Source organism: Talpa occidentalis, unplaced genomic scaffold, assembly GCF_014898055.3.
Source record: "Talpa occidentalis isolate TD23 unplaced genomic scaffold, MPIMG_talOcc4v2.1 talOcc4.17, whole genome shotgun sequence".
Lineage (NCBI taxonomy): Eukaryota > Metazoa > Chordata > Mammalia > Eulipotyphla > Talpidae > Talpa > Talpa occidentalis.
The window spans coordinates 21,272,049-21,293,050 of record NW_023601754.1 but is presented as its reverse complement, the minus strand read 5'-3'; the positions used below and the strand labels follow the sequence as shown (position 1 = coordinate 21,293,050).

Genomic DNA, 21,002 nt, shown 5'->3' with positions numbered 1-21,002 from the left:
CTGTGCGAACACCTGATATCACTGCTACTCACCCCACTCCCATGCCAGCTGTCCAGTGCAGGACACAGAGGTCAGCAGAGATGCGGGGTCCAGCCACAGGGCTCATGCCCAGGGAGAACCCTTTGTTTCCTGGACCCAGGGGCCACAGTTCTGTACAGAGTTCCTGGTCCAGGCGGACATCTCCACCAATCACCTCCTCCTTGTCCTCTAAATCCACAGCATTCCTCCAGTCCCTCTCCCCCTCTCCTGATTAACAGCCGGCCACCTCATTTAGAAAAGCTAACTTTTCTCCGAGTTCCATCCTGTTCTTGAGGTTTCGGCTGGAAACTTGGCCTAGATGACAGCTGTGTGGGCCTCTCCCCAGCTCGACCCAGCAGGCGTTCTAATACACTTCATTCTGGGGCTGGTTGCTGCTTTTAATCTATCAGCACGGCGCCGCAGCTGCTGTAAGCTAGCTGAAAATTGTCTGCATACGGGGCGAACCATTTGTAACCCTTTTCAGTGCAAATGTGCACTTGGGCAGACAACGGCCCAGCTCTCCCGTGCCTAGGAAGTGTCCCCGTCCAGACTCTTCCCAGGGAGCAGAGGTCCCCAACCCAAAAACCTAGAAAGCTCTTTGGGGAGCCTCAGCATTACTGCCTTGGGAAGTCAACCTTCCTGACAACTTTTCATCCTGGGAGAAACTAAGCGCTTCTGAACAAGTTCTGGCCAGAGCACCTGCACCCCTGTGACCAGGACCTGGCCCCAGATGCTTCTCACTGGTATTTCTTTGCTTTGGTTCTTAGTAAGAAGAGGGCAGCAGGTTCAGGTTCGAGGGGGCCTCCAAGGGTTGCTGTCCCCAGACCCAGCAGGGCCTGCCCAAGGCAACACCACCGGATTCTCAAGTCTGCTGGTGCCACCAACTGCACAGGGTCTCTGGTCGATTCACTCAGCATATCAGCCCTAGCAGCAGGATTTCAGGGGGACTGAAATCCTTGCCAAATGTGAACAGTTACAGTTCTTACAAAATAGCCAGTACACTTCAGGCATTAAACACAAGTGTAAATGTCAAAGAGGGCAGAAGAAAAAGTGGAGGAAAATAAACAGGGAAGGGAAGGGAAATGAGGAGAACCAGAAAATTATCACCCACCCACCACTCCCTAATCATCTTGGCAAACCCCTAGGCGGTCAGGGGAAGGAGGCCCAGGCCCCTCTGTGTTCGTGGAAATGCTCAGCGGGGAAGTTCACTCCCAGCCCTCACTGTCAGATCCATCACCAAAGGCAGAACCAGGCTCTCCGGCTCCCCAGCTCCCTGGCTTCTCCACCTGCCCCTAAGTCCCAGGCAGCAGGCCCAGCCGCCTCTGCTCCCTAAGAATAGCACATGCAGGGAGAGGTTTCTCTGCCTTCCCCCTCAGGAGAGCCCAAGACTCCTCCCTCCCTGCTCATTGCCCATTAGGTTTCTGCCTCTTGAGTAGTACCCACATGAATCTGGGCCCCCCAGCCTCATCCTGGTCTGGGACCAGATGAGTACAGAGTCCAAGGCCCTTCTGCTCAGCCCAGTCTCAGCAATAGTAGGGAGAGGGGCTGTTACAGACTATGCAGCCCATTAGAAGAAGGGCTGGGGGTGGGGGTGGACCCACCTCCCCAAATCAATCCAACTCAAAACTTAAGTCTTCCCTCAGAATTGATACGGCAGCAGCTGTATCTCTTTCATTTGAGTAATTATCATATAATTAAGTGCATGAATTACAAGAGAGCCAAGGCATTAAATTAAAATATTTAATGCTTGTAAATCTGAAAATGATTGCTGTGCTGATGCACAGCCAGTGAGAAGTGAGGCTAATGGCTTGGCGGCCAGCACTGGGAGGCAGTGTTAGGGACCGAGCTGCACCTCAAAAAGTGGGCAAGGAAGAAGAGGGGGCTGGGGGGAGGCAGTAACCTTGAGAGGAGGCAGCATCTCCACAAACCCCACGGTTGATTCTCCCAGCAGAGGTGGTAGTCCCAGTATAAAGGCCACGTGTGCCAAGGCCCGCAGCTGCAGGAGGGTGGACAAGGGGTAAGGCAGTGTCCACTCACTAGGGTAACCCCACAAGGCTCCAGGGGCAGGCAGGAACGGGGCCGGACTTGATGATATCATGCGTGCGTGCATACCTTTACTCTTTGGAAAATGTTCGCATTCCAGTGGGGACAAATGGGGAAACTGAGGCACAGAGAGGCAAGGAGACCTGCCCAAGATCATGCAACAAGTGGGAGACCAGCACTAGGACCGAGGTCCCCCGTGACTGAGCCTGCAGACCAGGGGAGCTGTGATGTTAGCTCATCCGACCTTGACTGGCTTTGATGTGACCCAGGATGGTATTAGCCAATCCTTTCATTTCCCAAACCAACCTGTCTCCCTCTTAGGAATAAAAGGAGGTTTAAAGCTCCCAGAGCGATCCCCTGTGATGCTGACAAATAGTTCCACAAAGTGGGAACCGGGGTGAGCTTTGGGTTTCTGCCCGGAAAACACCACACACTACCCAGACAGAGCCAGGGTAGACAGACGCTGGGAGGTTCAAAAGGAGAGACAGCCAGGCCTCTCAGCCACGTTCACAGTGGTCAGACCGAAACCAGACCACTGGTGGATGGAGCAGAGGCTCTCCCTCCCACCCTGGAATGAACTCAACAGGGACAGCTGGGGAGGATGCAAAGAGTGGACATTCAGTCCGAGTGAAAAAAAATCAAGTGCAGGAGATATTAGGAAACCACAGAGGGCGAGGAGGCCCCTTTCCCAGACAGCCTCCACCAGAAGACCCATCTACCATGGCCCAGAAGACGCCTCTACCATGGACCCATCTGGCGGTGGTCGGCTTCTGCCTCTCACTCAAGATGTTTAGACAGTCCAGTGTCTGTCTGTCCCCCACCCTAAGGTGCTGAGTATAGTGATGATCTGAACAGGGCTTCCGACCCCCACACCTTTGCTCTTCAAGCCCCCCTGTCTGCAATGACCAGGCCCCCTCCTACTAGGGAAGGATCCCAGGACGCTAGCCATCCAAGTGCGCACCTACTGTGCGCACCACTGTTGCTTAAACATGAATTCTCCCTGATTTCCACTGCCACTGCTCACATCCCCTCCAGCCCCATGTTCTCTGTCTTTATGACTACAACCTCCTAACCAGGTTCCCGTCCTCCAGGGAGTATGAGTCTGTCCTGAAGGAGCGTTTTATGGAGAAGAGAGTTGCTCAGGGTTGAACTGCTCCTTGGGGCCCCCCTTCAGACCCTCCAAGACCTTTGGGCCATCCAGTGAGGTTGCAGATAGGAAAGTGGTCTCACAGAGCAGGTGCCCAGGAAGGTGGAGGTTCCCAGGGCAGGTGTTTTCCTGGGTGGTGCATCTAAGTGAAAGAAAGGCAATTTGGGGTCCCACAGGCTTGGGTACAAAGCCCAACCCACACCTTCCCAGCTGCCCACATGGATTTGCACAGTGACTTTAAGAGCTTATTTCTTCACCAGGAAGATGAAAGTTGCATCTATCACAAGTAGCTAAGCGCTCCTCTGGGCGTGGTCTGGCGCGCAGTAGGAACCTGTCAGTGGCAGCTACTATCACTGTGATGGTGGTTGTGAGTGTCCCCTGTCTGAGGGATGAAGCGCCCACAGAAAACAAGGAGCACCTTAAATGTGCCATTCTGGACTGAACACTGAAATAAACAAATAACACAAGCTGGCGTGTGTGGGGAGCTTACTACGTCAGGCACTGTTCCATTCATTTAACTCATTTAATCCTAAGAGATTAGTCATCATCCTTACTTTCCCCCATTTTACAGAGACTATCGATGTAGGAAGAGCTTTAAGCAACTTGCCCAGGAGACCCAGAGCAGGCAAGCATCTGAAGCTGGAGTCCATGCCCCACCTGTATCCCCAGAGTGGCCCTGAGCCAAGTACAGTGATGGGCAAAGACGTGAAAAAATATAGCAGGCTTCTCCCCCTGCTACCAGAAGCTCACAGTCTGCTGGGGGAAGGAATACCCTGAGACCCATTCAGGGCCTTGGTTAAAAAGGGCCTCCTGATGTGGCCCTGATGATGGACACAGGTGACGCAGGTCATGTGCTGAGTTGGGATCGGTGCTTGTCCCTTCGGCATCTCATTTAACCCTCATAGCAAGGGTTTTATTGTCCCCATTTCACAGATCAGAAGGGTGAGGCCCAGAGAGGTAAGTGACACTGAGGTCACAACACAAGAGCTGGGTCCCAGAGGCTATGATGTTCCAGGGAATCATGCTGAGTGGGGTCCTTTAGCCATTTATCTCATAGTTCTCTCTCTCTCTCTCTCTTTCTCTTAGCTCAGGGGGAGACAAGAGAGGTACCTGCTAATGAAGAATAAAATAGTTTGCTACAATTTGCTCCCAAACAGTATGCTTAATTACCACAAACTCTTCCCCAACCCAGTCACTTAATTGAATTCAGATAGCATGCTTGATGTTATATATAATATTTTGCAAGTTGGCCCTCTTTGGGGAGTGTATTGATTGAGGAGGAAAACAGATGTTCTGGAAGATGTTTCCAGATCAGCACTGGACCAGACAGCATGGAGTTGAAAGAATTATATGAATGTAAACATAGTTGTGGCCCCAGGAGCCAGAGGCCAGGGCAGAATTCATCCTGCTTCTCACGAGAAGGCCAGACCTGACCCCCACTCATGCCCTGACCCCCAGCACAACCATGTTAACAGGGTCTTCCAGGCCCTATTATGGGTGCTGAGCAAAGCAGGCAGGAGAGTCCCGGAGTAGATGGGAAGAGAGCAAGAGGGTGGTGGGGTGGATGGACACAATCTCCTTGGTCTGGAGGGGGACTGATTGGACAGAGCTTTTTCCAGGAAGGCACTGAGCATCCTTCCGTATTCACTCATTTGTTCGGTCAACAAACATTTGCTAGACACCTACTATGTGCCATTTAGTTATTCATTCAATGATATTTACTAAGTACCTAGCAAGTGTCTTTTCCACCCACTCTTTCAGAAGATGTGTCAGAAGGCAGCAGTGTGCACAGCCCTAAGTCTTGGTGTGCCCTGCCCACTTGGACACACAGTCCAGCAGGGGAACAAGACACTCAGCGCTGGATGCAAGGAGATGCCGCCAGAGGATGGACGCGTGTGATGCTCTTAGGTCATCAGACACATGCAGTCAGAAGTGAAGGACAGGTGGCAGCCAGGGGAAGTGCCCAAGGTTGAAGAAGAGATGCCCAAGCCTGGCCCTGGGAGAAGAGGGGCTAGAATGTGGTGAGAGTAATGGGCAAGTGTTGGGAGTTGAAGCTGTATGTTTGTGGTGAAGGGGACTGAACTGGCAGGGCTCATGGGCTGTCTTGAGGGTCTCTATTGAAGGGCATTGGGGAGCTATGGAAGATTCTGAGCCAGGGAGGCACATTCAGAAGGCCAACACAGATGACAGATTAGGGATGAGGGGAGCAGAATAGAGTCTGAAAGAATAGGCAGGATGCCAGGTACTGGGCCAGGCACTGAATAAGACACGGCCCCTGAGACTCCACAGGTCACTCACACATGAGGAAGTGAATGGGCAATTGCAACCGAAGTGACCAGGACACCATGGGGCAAGCTGGCTTTTGAAATTTTAGTTATTCTAGCTTTATTTGATCAAAACATATTTAGACATTATAAACAACAATAAAGGGATGGGTGAATTTTTCTGTTCATTCTTTCATTTGTATTTATTGAGTACCTACTATGCACTAGGTCCTGTGTGTCCCATGGGGGCAATGACAATGTCCAAGGTCTTTAAGCCCAACAGTCAGACCCTGATAGGCCTTTCCATGTCTCTCACCCATAACATTTAGTTTGGACACAGGTAACTAAGTGCTGAACCTGTCTACCTGAGATGCAGCACCTACTGTGTGTCAGTCGGTACAATGTAGCCAGCTGTGCTAGAGGTGACACAGACTTGCTACTACCCACAATGCACTACAAGCATGAGCCTTGCAAACTAGAGTCAGACATGTAACCACATGGGACCAGAGATGACACAGGGTTCTGCAGAGGGACCTCCAACCCCAGTGGGAAACAAAAGCATAAATAAGGAGAGAGGGGGATATTGGAGAAATCCATGGAGATTGGGAATGATTTTAATGCAGGAGCACATGGTAGAGGCATTTTAGACCAGGGGGACAGCATGCACAAAAGGAATGTGCAAAAACACCTGGAAACAGTGACTCACCCACGCAGGTTGGAGCATAGTTTGGAAGCAGAGGACAAAACAGTTGATGAATGGACGGGGAAGCACAGAGGGCAGAGCAACTTTGTGGGCTTTGTTCTGTAGGCAATGAGGAACCATCGTAATCTTTTCAGTGGAAAAATGGCATGATCAACACTACACACTTCCAGAATATGAATTACATGGGACAGACTGGTGGAGGGGAGACAGTGTGGTAACCACGACAGTAGCTTGGAGGAACAGGCTCAAAGTGTGGATGGAGGTGGTGGCAGCAAGTCAGGCCTCCTTGCCAGGTACTTGGGGGAGGGAGTCTGGCGCTAGAAGCAGGGGAGAAGGCAGAGGGCCTAGGCACAGCTGTGGGGGGACAAGATCAACCACGACTCTGGCTCAACAGTATCTCACAGAATGTAACCAGCACATGTGACCAGGATAGCTAAGCTTCTATCAGTTTAGAATGACACAAAATGCTTGGTACGTACAGAGTAGGCTCTTCATGAAGATGGGAGGCAAAGATAAAAAGTTTGATGAGGAAGTGGGTCGGAAGCTGGGTGATAAAGCAGAGCAATGATTTGGTGAGCAGAAGGGTGAGTGGATGGCCATTTGAGTATTTGCATGGATGCACCCCAGTGTGGACAGATGGTTGAGGGAAGACAGCAAGACAGACCAAGGCAGGAGTGAGCAGTAGAAGGATAAGAGGCTGGCTATCCTCGCCAGGGAGAGGAGTGGACAGGCAGGTGGGTGATGGGTGCATGTGTTGGAAATAAGACTCAGGAATGACTAAAGAAAACTGGGAGTCTCCAGGCCATCACACCCCAGTGTATTATGGACTGATATATATCTTGGAGCCTATCCTTGGCTTACCTCCTGGCTTCCAATCAAAGCTCCTCTCCCAATCCCACCCCTGGCATGCAAAAAGATAGTCTAACGGAAAGATCTGGAATCTTCTTATTACACCTGAAATTCCAGTTTTACTCTGAGTTGCTGTGTGGCCTAGGACCGCGTCTCTGGGCTTCTCCTTCCATCCATCACAATAGAAGGCCAAGACAAGGCCAGGACACCTCTGCTCTTGTCATCCTGATGCCTCCGTATACACGTCACTGCCAAGGCTTCCCATTTGCAGATAACCTTTGCCACAGTCCTGTAACATCAGCAAGAGTCAGCTGGAGGACCCCTCTAAAAACAGATTGCTGGTCTTCACCCCCAGAGTCTCCATTCAGCAGATCTGGGGCTGGGGCCAACAACAGGCATTTCTAACAAGTTCCCAGGTGATCCTACTGCTGCTGTTTCTGGGACCCCACTTGGAAACGCACAGCCTCGGCATCTCTGGCTGCACTGAAACTGGTGTCCGAGTGGAGGCAGCTCATCCTGCCTCACACCGGGGGCTCCTGGAGCCGCCCCGCCCCCCAATCTCTCAGGGTCAACCTCGGACAAAGTGAGGGGGTGGCCCACAGCCTGCAACCAACCAGCCCACCCCAGAGTCCTATGCCCACCCCCTCCCCACAGCCTGCTCCCCGCCTGTTTCTCCCTCCCAGCCCGAGCCTTCTGCCGCCTGTGCGCAGCCTGCCCCTGCCGCCCTCGGAACAGCTGTGGGCTTAATTATCAAAATAACATTTTAATAGTCTCATAACTGAACTCCCTTCAAAACATGCCAGCGGAGGAGGCGGGAAGGATTCTTTTTAGCACCTCTTCCCGCCCGACTTGCTAATCGGAGGCATTTAAGCTGCCAGGAGGCCCAGATGCCCGGCCCTGCCCACAGAGCGCCCCCCTCCCTCCACGAAGCGGGCACAGGACTCAGGGCTCCCTCCTCACAGAAGGAAAAGCCCTCATTCCACCAGCCCAAGCATCACTCAGGAAAGTGGATCTGCTAGGGCAACTCAGGTGATTCATTTGCGATCACCAGGGGTTTTACTTGCTTTTAACACTTTTTTTTTTTAATTTACAAAAAAATCACTATCACCAACATTAACTCTGGCTCCCCCTTTGCCTGCTACTCCATGTAATAATTCTATGGGGAGTCCTAGTTGGTGGTGTTTAGCTCCTGAGTTAAGCTCCACTAAACAAGCCCAGTGCAAAACCAGATTCACAAATCACAGTGTTTTCCCCTCCCACTCGCCCATTCTTCAAGCTAGCTAACATTCCATCAGCCGGCGCTCACTCCGCCTGCCTGTGTGCTAAGCACAGAACACGTGCTACATGTTATTACATCTACGCTCAGTCAGCAGCACATGGAAGGCCCGACTGGTTCCACAATCTCCCTAACCGGCACACGAGGAAACTGAAGCCAGGAGACGCTGCACCCCTTCAAAGTACACTGCTGAAACAATGGGGGGCTGGGACAGGAAGCCAGGTGGGTGCGTTTTTAGCAGGCCCTCTCCTACCTCCTTGGTGCGTGCCCTGGGTGGGCAACCTGCCAGACCAGCGATTCACAAACTTGAATGAACACCTGAGTCACCCAGGGCTCTTGTTAAAATGCAGATTCTGGTTCTGCGGGAGTGCGGGGCAGGGGGATGGGGACCAGTGTTGGGGTGATGCCTGGAATTCTGTATTTCTGGCACACTCTTAGGGGATGCAGATATTGTGGGTCATGGGGTCACATTGAGGGTCAGCACAGTTAGATCAGAGATGACCTGAGGCTGAGTGTGCTGGGCCCCCTCCTGGCCTGTGGGGCTGGCAGACCAGTCACCATAAACCCAGGCAGGACCCAAACTCCCCGCAGAGAGACTGGAGCTGGGACTGTTTCTGAAGCCAGAATCCTCACCCTATTCATTTGGTTTCTCAAACTCCACAACCGGCCATAGAATAAGAAGCTGCCTTTATTCTCTGGTGGAAATTGCCAAAAGCAGGCAAATCCTATTGGCCCTTATTGAACTTGCTACCTTCACAGAACACCTCCTATGGACAAAGAAATGTGCTAGGGGAACAAGCGACTGGAGCTGGTGCCTCCTGACAAGTGGATGAGTTGCTGGACGAGTAAGGCAGCTCAGGGGTCCCAGTGGGTTCATGGTGGGGGCAGACAGGCGACAGCAGGAGCTGAGTCAGGCTGGGCACTGCCAGTTATCCCGAGCCCTGAGAAAATCAAGTCCACTTAATGGTGCTCCAAATGCAACCAACTACCAATAAAACAAGGAGACCCTCATGCCATATCTGGACATTAGCTTTTTTTCAAAGACTTGGGGACTCAGTAGACCATCAAACTTTGAGGACCCGGATCATGGCAGCCCTTTTCCATGGCCACCTGTTGATCAGAAAATCAGTCCTGCTAGAGACGCCGAGAGACCACACTCTAATGGCTACAGGCCTGCACTACTGGCATCAGGAGCCCTGGGTTCAAGTCCCGCTTCTGCCCTTCCAAGCCATGTGACCTTGAACAAGCAAGTTTTCTTCTCTGAGCCTAATTTTGTCATCAATAATACGGTGTGTACCAGCATCTGACTTGCTTCACAGGGTCTAGAATATAGTCTTTGTTATCTATATATTTTTGAAGTTAAATGCCTTTACCTTTTTTCAAATATAGTCTAATACTTGTCAATTAAGCAAATACTAACCATTTACTAAGTTCAAAACTGGGGTGGAGGCCAGGGGGTGGAAAAGATTAGAAGGTGAAGAAGTTCCTGCCCTCAAAGAACACGGAATTTGACTGAGAAGATGTGTCAAACGCTTATGATGTCACTACTGTAGTGAGAGACGGACAATAAGGCAGTGAGCTATTTGGGGCCACACTACGGGACAATGAGGAACCAGGGGGCAAGCCAGCTGGGAAGGCTCTCTGTGGGTGGGGTGCTTTGAGCTAAGTCTCTAAGAATGGAGATTTGTTGAAAAGGAAAGCAATACCACCATGATGATAATATCAGCCTGCACACACTCAGCGCTAGCCAACACTTCTAAGCGTGTTAGGTACTTAGTTCATTTAATTCTTACAACCATTGGAGGGGAGAGGATCATATCACCTCTGTTTTACTAAGAAGGAAGCAAGCTCAGAGGTTACATGATTGTCCACAGCCACCCAACTAGCAGGGAGCAGAAGTGAAGGCCAAACCCAGATAGAGTCCATATTCTCAATTGCAGCTCCAGAGAGACCAGGGCCAGCCAGGAGCCAGCATCTCCCCAAACAGACAGCAGGAGGGCTGGAAGGAACCTCACTCAGAGCAGCGTTGAGTGAAGGGGCATGGGCAAGAGCAGAAAGGTCATGTAGGGAAGCCCAACCTCTGCAGAATTTGCAGCAGGGAAGTGGGCGGGGTGGGGGGGGGGGCTGGGAGGGCAAGGCAAGATCCAGAAGTCTTGTCATGGGCCAGTGGACTGCCCCCTTTCTCTGGAAGCATCTCTCCCTGTCGCCTGCTGACACCCCCTCCTGCAGACGCGGCTCCACTGGCTTTTCACCATGCAAATCCCAGAAGCCAGCACTAGAGACCCAGCTCCTGGGTGTGCTGGGCCAGAGCTGGTTCTGGGCCAGAGCTGGTTCACATGGCAGCAAAGGCTCTGTCCTGCTTGGTCAGGAAACCTGCCAGACCCAAGCATGCACATGGCATAGAGGGGGTGAAGCTCAGCAGGAAGGAGTGGGCTCCCAGAACCTGCATTTGGAGCAAAGGCACCAGCTCAGAGGTTGTTGGGAAAGCAGAAGACACAGGCAGCAGCAGAATTCTAAACCCTCACCTCCTCAGCCAGGGAGCCGGGCAAGCTATTGTCCAAAGGCCGGGCGAGGCTGTATAGTCACCCAAGTGGCAACAGTCCCAGCAGACACCCCTGAGACAGGACAGGAATCTGAATCTGTGTCCACCAGTGGCCGCCGGCCCAGGACCCACTCCCACGCCCAGCCCTGCTCCCTATCTCTGAGGCGGCCTCTCTACTTCGCCATGCAAGCAAGGGTGCCCTGGGTTCCCGCTCAGGCTGGGAAGGGCCTCTTCCACTTGTTAAGGATCTTCATTTCCTCTACCTGCGCACAACTGCACTTTCCAGAACAGGATATTAAGGGAAGAAAAACCAAGGGCTTTCAGGGGTTTTAAGACTCTGCTCCAGGGAAAAACAGACACTCATCCCTGTCTGAAATTGCTTCACTCCTCGAGCTTGAGGGCCACAGGAGCCCTCCCACCACAGCCGAGCAGAAAATAGAGTTTGTTTCTCTATCTCTCAGCACCCCCAACCCTCGCTCTCTCCCTCCTCCCACTTCCTCCAGCCTTTCTGCCTGGTGGGCGGCTGGAGGCTGGAGGCTGGGCGCCGTGGCTCCAGGAGGCTGTCTGGAGCCAAGGAGCAGGGCTGAGCTTCCCCAGCACGCAGCCCTGGAGGGGAGGAGAAGCACAGAAACCTGCAGCCTTCAAATCACCCTGGACAGAGGCCCTTCTCGGGAAAGCAGACTAGAGGACCTTTTGTTCCTGAAATATTCAGGTTTTCAGGTCATCTTCTGGCCTTGCCAGGAATGCAATGTGCTCCTGGCTTGTACAAAATGCTTCGGTGCTAAAATATTCATCTGGTTTTAGTTGGGACTGAGTCTGAGAGAGAGAGAGAGAGAGAGAGAGTGTGTGTGTGTGTGTGCACAAGCGTGTGCACACATACCCTTCTCTCTGCTCCCCAGCACACCCAACTTGTGTGTTGCACCTTGATTTTGGCAACATAGTTTTAAATTCCTAGACAGTTCCCTAGGATGCAAAGAGTGGGGAAGACACGGATGGGTGGATTCAACTGTTGCCTCTCCAAGGAAAAGGGGAGAGACAGGAGATGTTTTCTTGGAGGTTAATTCAATCCAAAGCTGGGATCTGGGAATCTTCTGTCCACACAACTATCCCTGCCCCACTCGCATGCACCGCCCCCACCCCCAGCAAAAATCCCATCACCTTCAGGGGCACACATGTCCACTGACCAGACCCCCATAGACAGGACCCCCTTGGGCCAAGTGGACCAGAGAGGGGCCCTCAGGATGCTGTAATTATCAGTCACTCCGCTTCCTTTCCCTTCACTCCCCAGCCCCCACCACGGAAACCTGTCAAGCGTCCACCCTGAGGACTGGGACAATCAGCTACCTACTGGCCCTGGTCTTTAACTAAAGGTTCGAGCTCAATTATACCACAGGCCTTGGGGATCTCCACAGTGGTGGCTGGAGGAAGGGCTGTCTGTGGGTGAGGGGGGAGGTAGGAAGCCTGGGTATACTGAGCATGCTTTACCCCCTTCCCAAGAGGAGCTGGGGAAATTGAGGCTGGAAAATGAGTGACATCATGCATGGGGAGCCGGGGAGGTGGGGAATCCATGCTTCCTCAGAGGACCATTGTAAATGGTTCCAAAGATTCTGAGGGGACAGACCCCTAAGAGGTTGGTTCTGCACACATGCAGAGGCTGACCAACTGCAGGACCTCGGTGGCCAGGCAGGCGACCGACACACCTTCCTGCCTGGCACAGAGTTGACCAGCATGTCCACCTCCCTTTCAAGCTGAACCTTCAGTTGGCCTCCTTCCCTACTGCCACCACCATGGAACGAATCTCTAGCCAGGACACCAGCAGTGGCCGCCCACTGGCCTCCAAGCATCCACTCTTGCTCCCTGATGATCTCATCTGCACCCAACGGGCAGAGCAATTGTTTAACAAGCTTAAAATAGGAAAACGTCATTCACAGCTGAAAGCACTGCACTGGTTTCTTGTTGCAGAGACCAAAATCCCAGCTCCTGACCACGCCCTGGCAGGGGGCCTTGCCCGACTCTCTTCACTGGAGCTGCAGCCGGCCTGGCAGCTCACCCCAGCCCCACCCCCGTCTTTCAGTTCCTGGAAGGCACCGGGCTGGGGCTTGTGCTCTGCCCAGCCTCTTCACCACTGGCTTCTTCTCATCCTTTAAATCTCAGCTTAACCGGCCTCCTCCCCAGTTTTATCCAGCCCTGTGCTAATAATATGTCTCTCTGTAATTACCTACTGGCCTGTTTACCATTCAGTCCTGGTTCTCCCAACTGCACTGTAAACTACACGACTATGGGGGACACACATTTATCCCCTCAACAGAGCCCAGCCCTGAGACCTGAGCTGAGCGGTCTCTCAACAGACATCTGTGGGAGGAATTAAAGGACACAAGGCCGCCAGTTAGCTCCAAGCAGAACTTCCCGACAGTCAGAAATGAAGAAAGGGGGATTCTAAACACTCAAGACCAACAGAAGCAAATACCTTCCCACCTGCCATGAATATCCACCTTCTCTGCTCCATCTTAATTCCTGATCACATTTGGATTCAGATATTTAAGAAGCCAGGGAAGCAATCGGTACATAATGCCCCGAGAAAGCCCTTGAGGTTCCCCATTCAGGGGTAGAAAAGTTTCACTTTCATAAAGCTAATAAAATCTTGCTTCCACCAAGCAGGCGGTGGAGAACGCGCAGAGAGCCTACAGGGCATCTGGCTCCTGACAGCGTGGAACGCAGACTGTGACCGGAATACCGGAGGCCGAGGGACCCGCCAGGAGGAGGGCTGGAGGCCTAGCCGGGCCAACACACGCTCGGAGAAAGGGCCCCAAGAGTTCAGGAGCTGAGCAGATTTATGCCCGGCCGTGATATTTATAACAATAAATGATTCACACGCTTGCCACAGCCCTTAAGAATCATGCACAAAAAACAAACACATACCAAAAAAAAAAAAAAAAAAAAAAAAAAAAAAAAACCCAAAAAACAGGCAGCCTGTTCCTCCAGCCCCACCGATATGGGCTTACCCATTACTCTAATGTAATCAGGAGAACATTAAACATTTCTAAAGTCTCCTCTCTTTTCCATGGCTGATTAAGCAGTTGGGAGCGGAGAGTTTACTGTGAAAAAAGCAAACAATTATGTGCTATCCGAGGTAAACATTACCTTAGGAATGGAAGCTGAGATACTTCCCCCATTGTCAGTAGGGATTATCATTATAATACTTAAAATAACATTTATAACACTTACTGAAATTACCCGAATGAAGTCTGCAGAGACACGGAAATGAAATCAGCTCAATGTGTTTTTATAAGAATACTGAAATCTCTGTCCCTTGGAGGAAAGTTCTAGGCATTAACAGTTTTTGCTGGGCCTCCATTAGCTGGTAAAATTTGAATACTGTTTCTTAGGTGAGCTCTAATCTTCTTTGAATCCTCCCAACACATTTTATCTGTAAAAAATTGTAGTTAAAAATTTAGTTTGATGGAATGATATTTAAGTGCTTTTCCTCATCTAACTCCCTGAAAGCGCCCCAGAGAGTCTCCCTGTAATTTGTTCAAACGAAATAATATTTTCGTTTCCCCGTTTCTCTTTGTTGTCTTGTGTGATGAAAAGTAACATTTCTTTTCTTTCAATCCTATTAAGCGAGGCTCGCAGAATGCCAGCCACTCAATCCAAATACGATCTGGCAGACAGGCACTCGGTTTAAAAAACGGGGCCTGCCAACCCGGGTTTCCATCAGGAGCTGACATGTCACCAGATGTAGGTTCTGAGCAACATTTGCCGAGGAACGACTGGGCACCAGCACGCTGACTGGGATTTTTCCTTCTGTTTGTTGTTGTTTTGTTTTTTCCAATGAAAACACTGGGACCCCTGATTCAAAGATCGAGCCATTTGCACATTCTCTCTTCCCCCCATAACTCACCAGGCTGACATGTTCTCCTGGGCCCCCCGACACCTGCATCCAATGGGGACTCAGAAAACTGAGGTCTCCAGTTCTCCAACCACGGGACTTGCTTTCTAGGGCAGGCCCCTCCAGGCAAGGAGGGGCGCAAGTCTGCTCTATTCCCTTCCTGAGTCCCCCGAGTCTCCCTTATTTCTCTTCCCATCCTCCATGACTCCCTACCATATTTCAGTTACCAACAAAGGCAGCTTCATCGTACAACTCCCGTTCACTCTTCTAAACCTCTGATCAAATATCACCTCCCCTCTGAAGTCCCAGAACCCAAAGGCCATGGACCCATGCCCCCGTCACACTTTGCAAATGTTTTGACTCCACCCAGAAAGATGAGATCAAATTATGGCACTACCATCCCATAAAGTGCAATGCACACTCTTTTTCTTATTTTCAGTGGAGTAAAACCAAGTGTGTTGTTATGGGAAGATGTCTGTGGTACAGTGCTAAAAAAGAAGTTAGTGAGATGCAGAATAACAGCTATAAGTGATCCCATTTGAACAGTACACATGCGTATGCATAGAAAATTCTTGGAGGGCATACAGAAATCAAAGAGTCGAGGGTGACTTCTAGGGAGGGAAAATTGGGGGAGGAACCAAGAAGAAGGGAGAATATATACTCTTCTGTGTCACTTGAGTTTTTTCCATAAATGTGGATTACTTTCTGAGCAAAAGATGACAATAAAATCCATCTATGTTGATGAAACAGTCTTGGAGATGCCATTTTGAATTTTTATATTTAACTCACTGGAATAAATGCCACATAGGCTAATTCTCAGCCTTACTGCACAACTTTCTCAATGACCCACAATCCCTATTTACGGAAATCCTCTAAAGAAGAGATTCCTGTGGTGTCCTACTCAACAGTAGGCCTGATCTCGTCCCTCTATCCCTGGCTGGCTGGAAAACAGAGAGGAGAGGCAGCCAAGAAGAGTCATAAGGGACCTCGGAGGTCGACCTTGGACTCTGATCTCAGGCAACAGCCAAAGGGCAGGACCATAGGGTCTCACGGCCCTGACAGCAACAAATGGTCATGTCTGGGACACTTTGATCAACTTCAGATGGCACGTTTTCCCTGTCCTGTATGCTTCCTCCATGATGGCAGAATAGCCAAACAACATGGTGAGGAATGCTGGCAGGGCACGTGGGTCTTTAGATAAAAACTGCCATCTGGCATTAGAAAAATACATTGTGATTAACCATCTATATTGTCCAATTACCCATAAGTGTGTGTAGGAGAGTCACATTTCTGTATGACATGTCAGTGGATTCAAAATTATTTGAAAACAAATCTTTTAGGTCACAGAAACAGTAAACCTATCAATTTTACACTAATGATGATAGTCTTTACAAATCCAGTAACTATCTCTAAAGCACTCACATGCAGGATAGACATTTCCTGCACATATCAACCTCATCATCCTTGCCATCAAGCTGCACTGGCCACTGCCCAGAGGGTAGGGTACTCAAGGTTGCAGACTGCCCAAATCTACACCAGTGCGCCCAGTCTGGCACAGTATGACCCAGTGTCCAGGAGCCAGCAACACACATTGATCCTCTTTGGGCTGTTGTCCCATAACCAAGTCCAGCAACCCTAGAACCAGCAACAATTTGCTGAGAAGTTGAGAATCCCAATGATTTTGGCTACGCTGCTTCATAAGTTAAAAGAAAATTAAATCCTTTTAAATGATGAGCTGGAATAGTGAGCAGGAACTAGAGTCCAAGGTCTTAAGCAATGTGTCCCGGCTGCTCCTTGAACAGACACAAAGCTTAGAAATAGGACGAATGACCTCAGATGACCCCAGGCATCAACTTCCAGGTTTAAAAGATCCCTTTCTTGGATGCTGGCTTGTAGGCACCAACACCCCAGGCCTAGCGAAGGAAGTCACAGGAATGTAAACCATGGAAGAATGTATCTTCCATGCAAATGCGGGTTGAGATGGCCAGTGCAGGGGGGCAGGAGGCAGCCCATTCCAAATGACGAAGGAGATTCCCACCCTCCCCAGCTGCCCATACCCCTAATCAACTGTGGTGGGAGCTAATGGTGGGCGCACAAAACAGGATCTGCCAGTGCTCTTTACAGCATCTGGGCCTCTACTATGGAATGCTTTCTCCACAGTCACTCTACCAAGCCTGGGGCATCTTTATCTCTGTCTTAAAACTCTATTTTTCACGCTTGACAGGGGCTGCTGACCTTTGAGTTTCTAGATTTTCCCAACAAATCCATATACCACCCTCTAGAACATTCTGATGGAACTAGTGGGACTAGCTGTACTAGTTTGCTAGGGCTGCCATAACAAGATACTACAGACTGGGTGGCTTAAACAGAAGTTTGCTTTCTCACAGTTCTGGATGCTAGAAATCCCAGATCGGGGAATCAGCAGGCTTGGGTTCTTCTGAGATCCCGATCCTTGCCTGCAGGCCTCCTCTTCTCGCCATGTTCTCACACGGTCCTCTCTCTGTGTGCACATCCCTGGTTCTCTCTGTGGGTCCACGCTTTCTCCTCTTAAAGGAGTTGGGTCCCACCTTAACGGCTTCATTTAAAGGCCCGATGTCACATTTAAAATGACATTCTGAGGTACTAAGAGCTGGGACCTCAACATGTGAATTTGTGGGAGACATATTTAGGTCTGTCATCCCAGAGGAGTTCAGCTGTCTCATCCATCACTCCATTAGTCATGTACACTCCCCACCCCGGTGTCTCCGGGCACTGTCATGCCTTCTTCAAGGCTAGGGATCAGATATAGTGGCAGAATTCCAGAGGAGGTGGTACCCTTGCTATTCCCACCACCACCACCCTTTTCCAAGTCACCTTTTGCCTGTGACAGAAGGAACCTAAAGATAATGGACCCAATCCCCTCCCCAGGAGCCCTTGTGTAGCAAGGCTCAAAACAGAGCCAGTGGAGAAATAATCCAATTATGATCAAAAGGACAGGGTCAGGGTGCCCCAGACCACAGACAAGGGGTGCAGTAGGTGATCTCTCAGGACACGGGCACTAACTCAGCCCCTCAGGCCCCCAAGAGGGGCAGCTGAAACCTCCCTCCACTCCCAGATTTCCCCCCAAACCCCACATCTTTCAGAGCTCCTACCCCCTGGCCTCTATCACCCACTGCCCCTGAGCCATCAGCTATTGTTGCTCAGTCCTTGGGGGGGTATGGGGATAAGAATCTGTTGTTGTTTTTTAGTGGTATGTGTTTTTCAAAATCTATTCACGTGTGAGGCACAGCCTGCCTCTGCCACAGAGGGCATGCTTTGCAATCTGAATCGGCAAATTTGTTAACTGACTGTTGAGTCTAATGTTATACCACTATTCTGCTCCTCGTTAGCAACACAAATTACCGGCAATTAGCCGGCTGACTGTTCAAAGGCAGTTCAATTTCATGTATAAAGAGAACTATATAATGCTTAATGTATCTATCAAATGTAATAGCCCAAACAAAATTAATGATATGAATACAATGAGCACTTATATGGGATAATTACAAGGTGTCCGTCAGACACACAATTCAGGCAAACAGTCACCAAAGTTGTCGAGGCTGGCCTGGGCTATCTGCAGAGAGAAAAGGAACATGACAGAGCAGGAAAAGCAGGCTTCTGTGGTGTCTGGGAAACACCCACGGTAGCATAAAATCCTAAAATCCCCGAGCCTCATTTTCTTCATCTGTAAAATGGGAATAGCATCTGCTTCAAGAAAGCCTAATCTGGCACAACACCAGCAAGTGACCACAGAAGAGCTTTGCCTTATCTGCAGGTCCTGCCCAGAGGAAGGAGGCCATGCTGTTGCTGCCACTATTATTACATGAGAATTTCCAAGGTGAGACCCTGCAGACCTCTCCCCACCCGTGTTGCTGACGGAGTAGCGTGACATGATACAAACGACACTTTGATTTAATTACCAACTTTTTTTTTTTCCTTCCTCCGGTAACTAAACATTTTCCTCTGCTCAGTATCCCTGGAATGAATGGTGGGGCCATTCCCAGTGTATTACTTGCATATCTATAATTAAATAATTAAGAATTGTTCAAGCCCTTCCAAACACAACAAAAGGCGATGATTATTTCAAACCCACTTTAGGAAAAGTCAAGCCCCTATCAGCTCCATTTTTTGCTAATAGTTATGCAAGGCTGCACCGGCAGCATTCCCTCTTGCATGCCAGCACACCAATAAATTAAGATATTCCTGGCCGCATCTGCACGAGGGAAATTAGAGCATTACCTGGTCCCCGCCAGTGTGCCAGCTCGGAGCGGCAGGCGCAGCCCACGCTGGGCGACCAGCTGTCTGCGAATGTGGTGTGTGGATCACAGCTCAGAGCCAGGGGATCTCTTAGGAGGCCTGCTCTAATATCACAACTGCCTCGCTGCAGGACTGTTCCCTTCACAGCACAGTATTCAAACACTTCTTCCGCCTCTTTCTTTCCAGCTCCGGACCAGGGAGAACCAGGACCCAGGGCCTCCAAGCTGGCCCCCGATGCTGAACAGTGCTTGGCTGGTTTTTCCTGCTCACCCCGAGTCCTTACCAGTGAGGATAAGCAGTGGGACACTTTGTTTTCTGAAACCCCAGCCCCAGCTGCCCAGGAGGAGGGGCGACCTCATTCCTGGTGGGTGTAATTTCACTGGCACAGTGTTTTTGGCTTTGATGGGGAACAGTGACCCTTGTAGAGGCTTCAATGCCAAAATGATTCCAAAATGGTCCACACAAGCTTGAACTCACTGCCTCAAGAGGAGTCAGAGACCTATTTTCCCAGAAACGACTTCTGACTCGGGGGGCTGAGTCCAAGCGTGTGCACATCACAGGGGTTAATATTGTTTCCAATGCGTTTCTTTAAGTCTGAACCTCCCTCGCCCCAGAGGACTCCCAAGACCATGACCACAATGGACAGGCCCTGGAAACGGTTCCTGACTTGAGATGAACAAAAGCAAAGAATGGAATGCCCCTGGCCTTGAGTTTGGCAAATGAGGGAAGCCTCCAGGATGCAGCCTCTTGGGCAGAGCCTGAGGCGCTGCCACCTGACCAGAACTGGAGTCTGGCTAGCTGGAAGAGCCAGCTTATGAGCAATGATGGGGGTCCGCGAACATGTGGGGTGGGGTCGTTATGGGTGGAGGCAGGAAGTCACATGGAAGTAGTCACAGGAGAGAGTCTGAGTGAGGCGTGGGAGAAGAAGGCACCGTTAGGTATGTTGAGTTTTAAGGTCAGCAGGCAGCTGGATGTAGGGATGGAACATGGGAGAAGGAAATCAGGAGGTTAATTAAATATGCAAGAGAACAAGTTCCCATATGCATGATGACTAGGCCCAGTGGCCTGCAAAGACCAGAAAAGTCATCGACTTCCACACTCAGGAGTCACTGGTTACCCTGACAAAAACTTTCAAGGTGCATCACCCTTCTTTAATGAATCTGAGGTTTTGATGAACACACCACTTAAAATTACCTTTCTGCATTTCCTCTAGTGAACTCCTACTTGTGCTTCAGGGAGTCAGCTCAAATGCCCCTCCTCTTTCAAACCTCTACTGACCGCTCTATCCTCACATATCTTCTCCATCCACACATAACCAGGACAGGCCATCACTACTACTTAGGAATATGCGCATCCACATGCCCACCTCTCCTGTTGGATTGGATACTCCTTCAGAGTGGGGGCTGTTGACCTTGGTTCAGGATTTAGCACTCAGCACAAAGCCTGGCACAGACCTGGCAGATAAAGATGAACGTATGGGCCTTGCCGGTGGCGCAGCGGTTGAGCGCTGGGTTGCGAAGCTGCCCGCAGCCTCTGCAGCGCCAGTTCGATCCCCGGCTGCTCCCCGGCCACCAGAGGAGGGTCCCACATGGCGCGCAGACCTCTCCTGCCGCCCGCTGCTCCCCTCAGCAGTGTACTTCGGTCCTTCTGCCTGTTCTGCTCCCTGCTCTGGCTCTGGTGAATTCTCTCACCCTCCCGCGCCTCTGACTGTACCCAGTGCATGTATAAATAAATAAATAAATAAATCCAAAAATAAATAAATCTTTAAAAAAAATAAATAAATAAAGATGAACGTATGAGAAGAAATACAATCCAAGCCTGAGGTAGAATCTGAGATCCAGTTGATCATCCCCATGGCAGGAGCCTCTCCAAAACCAAACCAAAGTGACAGCTCTCCAAACCAAAGTGACCAGGGGATACTGCATGCAGTGGGCAAACATCTTCCTTTCCCCAGGGACATCTGAGGTCCCTGCCCAGATAGGTGGCTGCTGGCTTC

At 50.5% G+C, this 21,002-nt stretch overlaps 1 protein-coding gene across 8 annotated transcripts in view; it reads right to left on the bottom strand.

The window, feature by feature from the left end:
* Positions 1 to 21,002, bottom strand: part of ZNF423 (zinc finger protein 423) — a 312,753-nt gene that overhangs the window by 64,319 nt on the left and 227,432 nt on the right. The window contains exons 5-6 of one of the 8 annotated variants that reach the window (XR_005126089.2): positions 14,068 to 14,269; positions 6,968 to 7,313 (exon numbers count right to left, since the gene is read on the bottom strand). The exons of the other annotated variants lie outside the window; for them this stretch is intronic. The gene's annotated coding sequence lies outside the window, so the exon portion shown is untranslated. Of the gene's footprint in view, positions 1 to 6,967; positions 7,314 to 14,067; positions 14,270 to 21,002 lie in introns of those variants that run through there. 8 annotated transcript variants of the gene reach the window in all.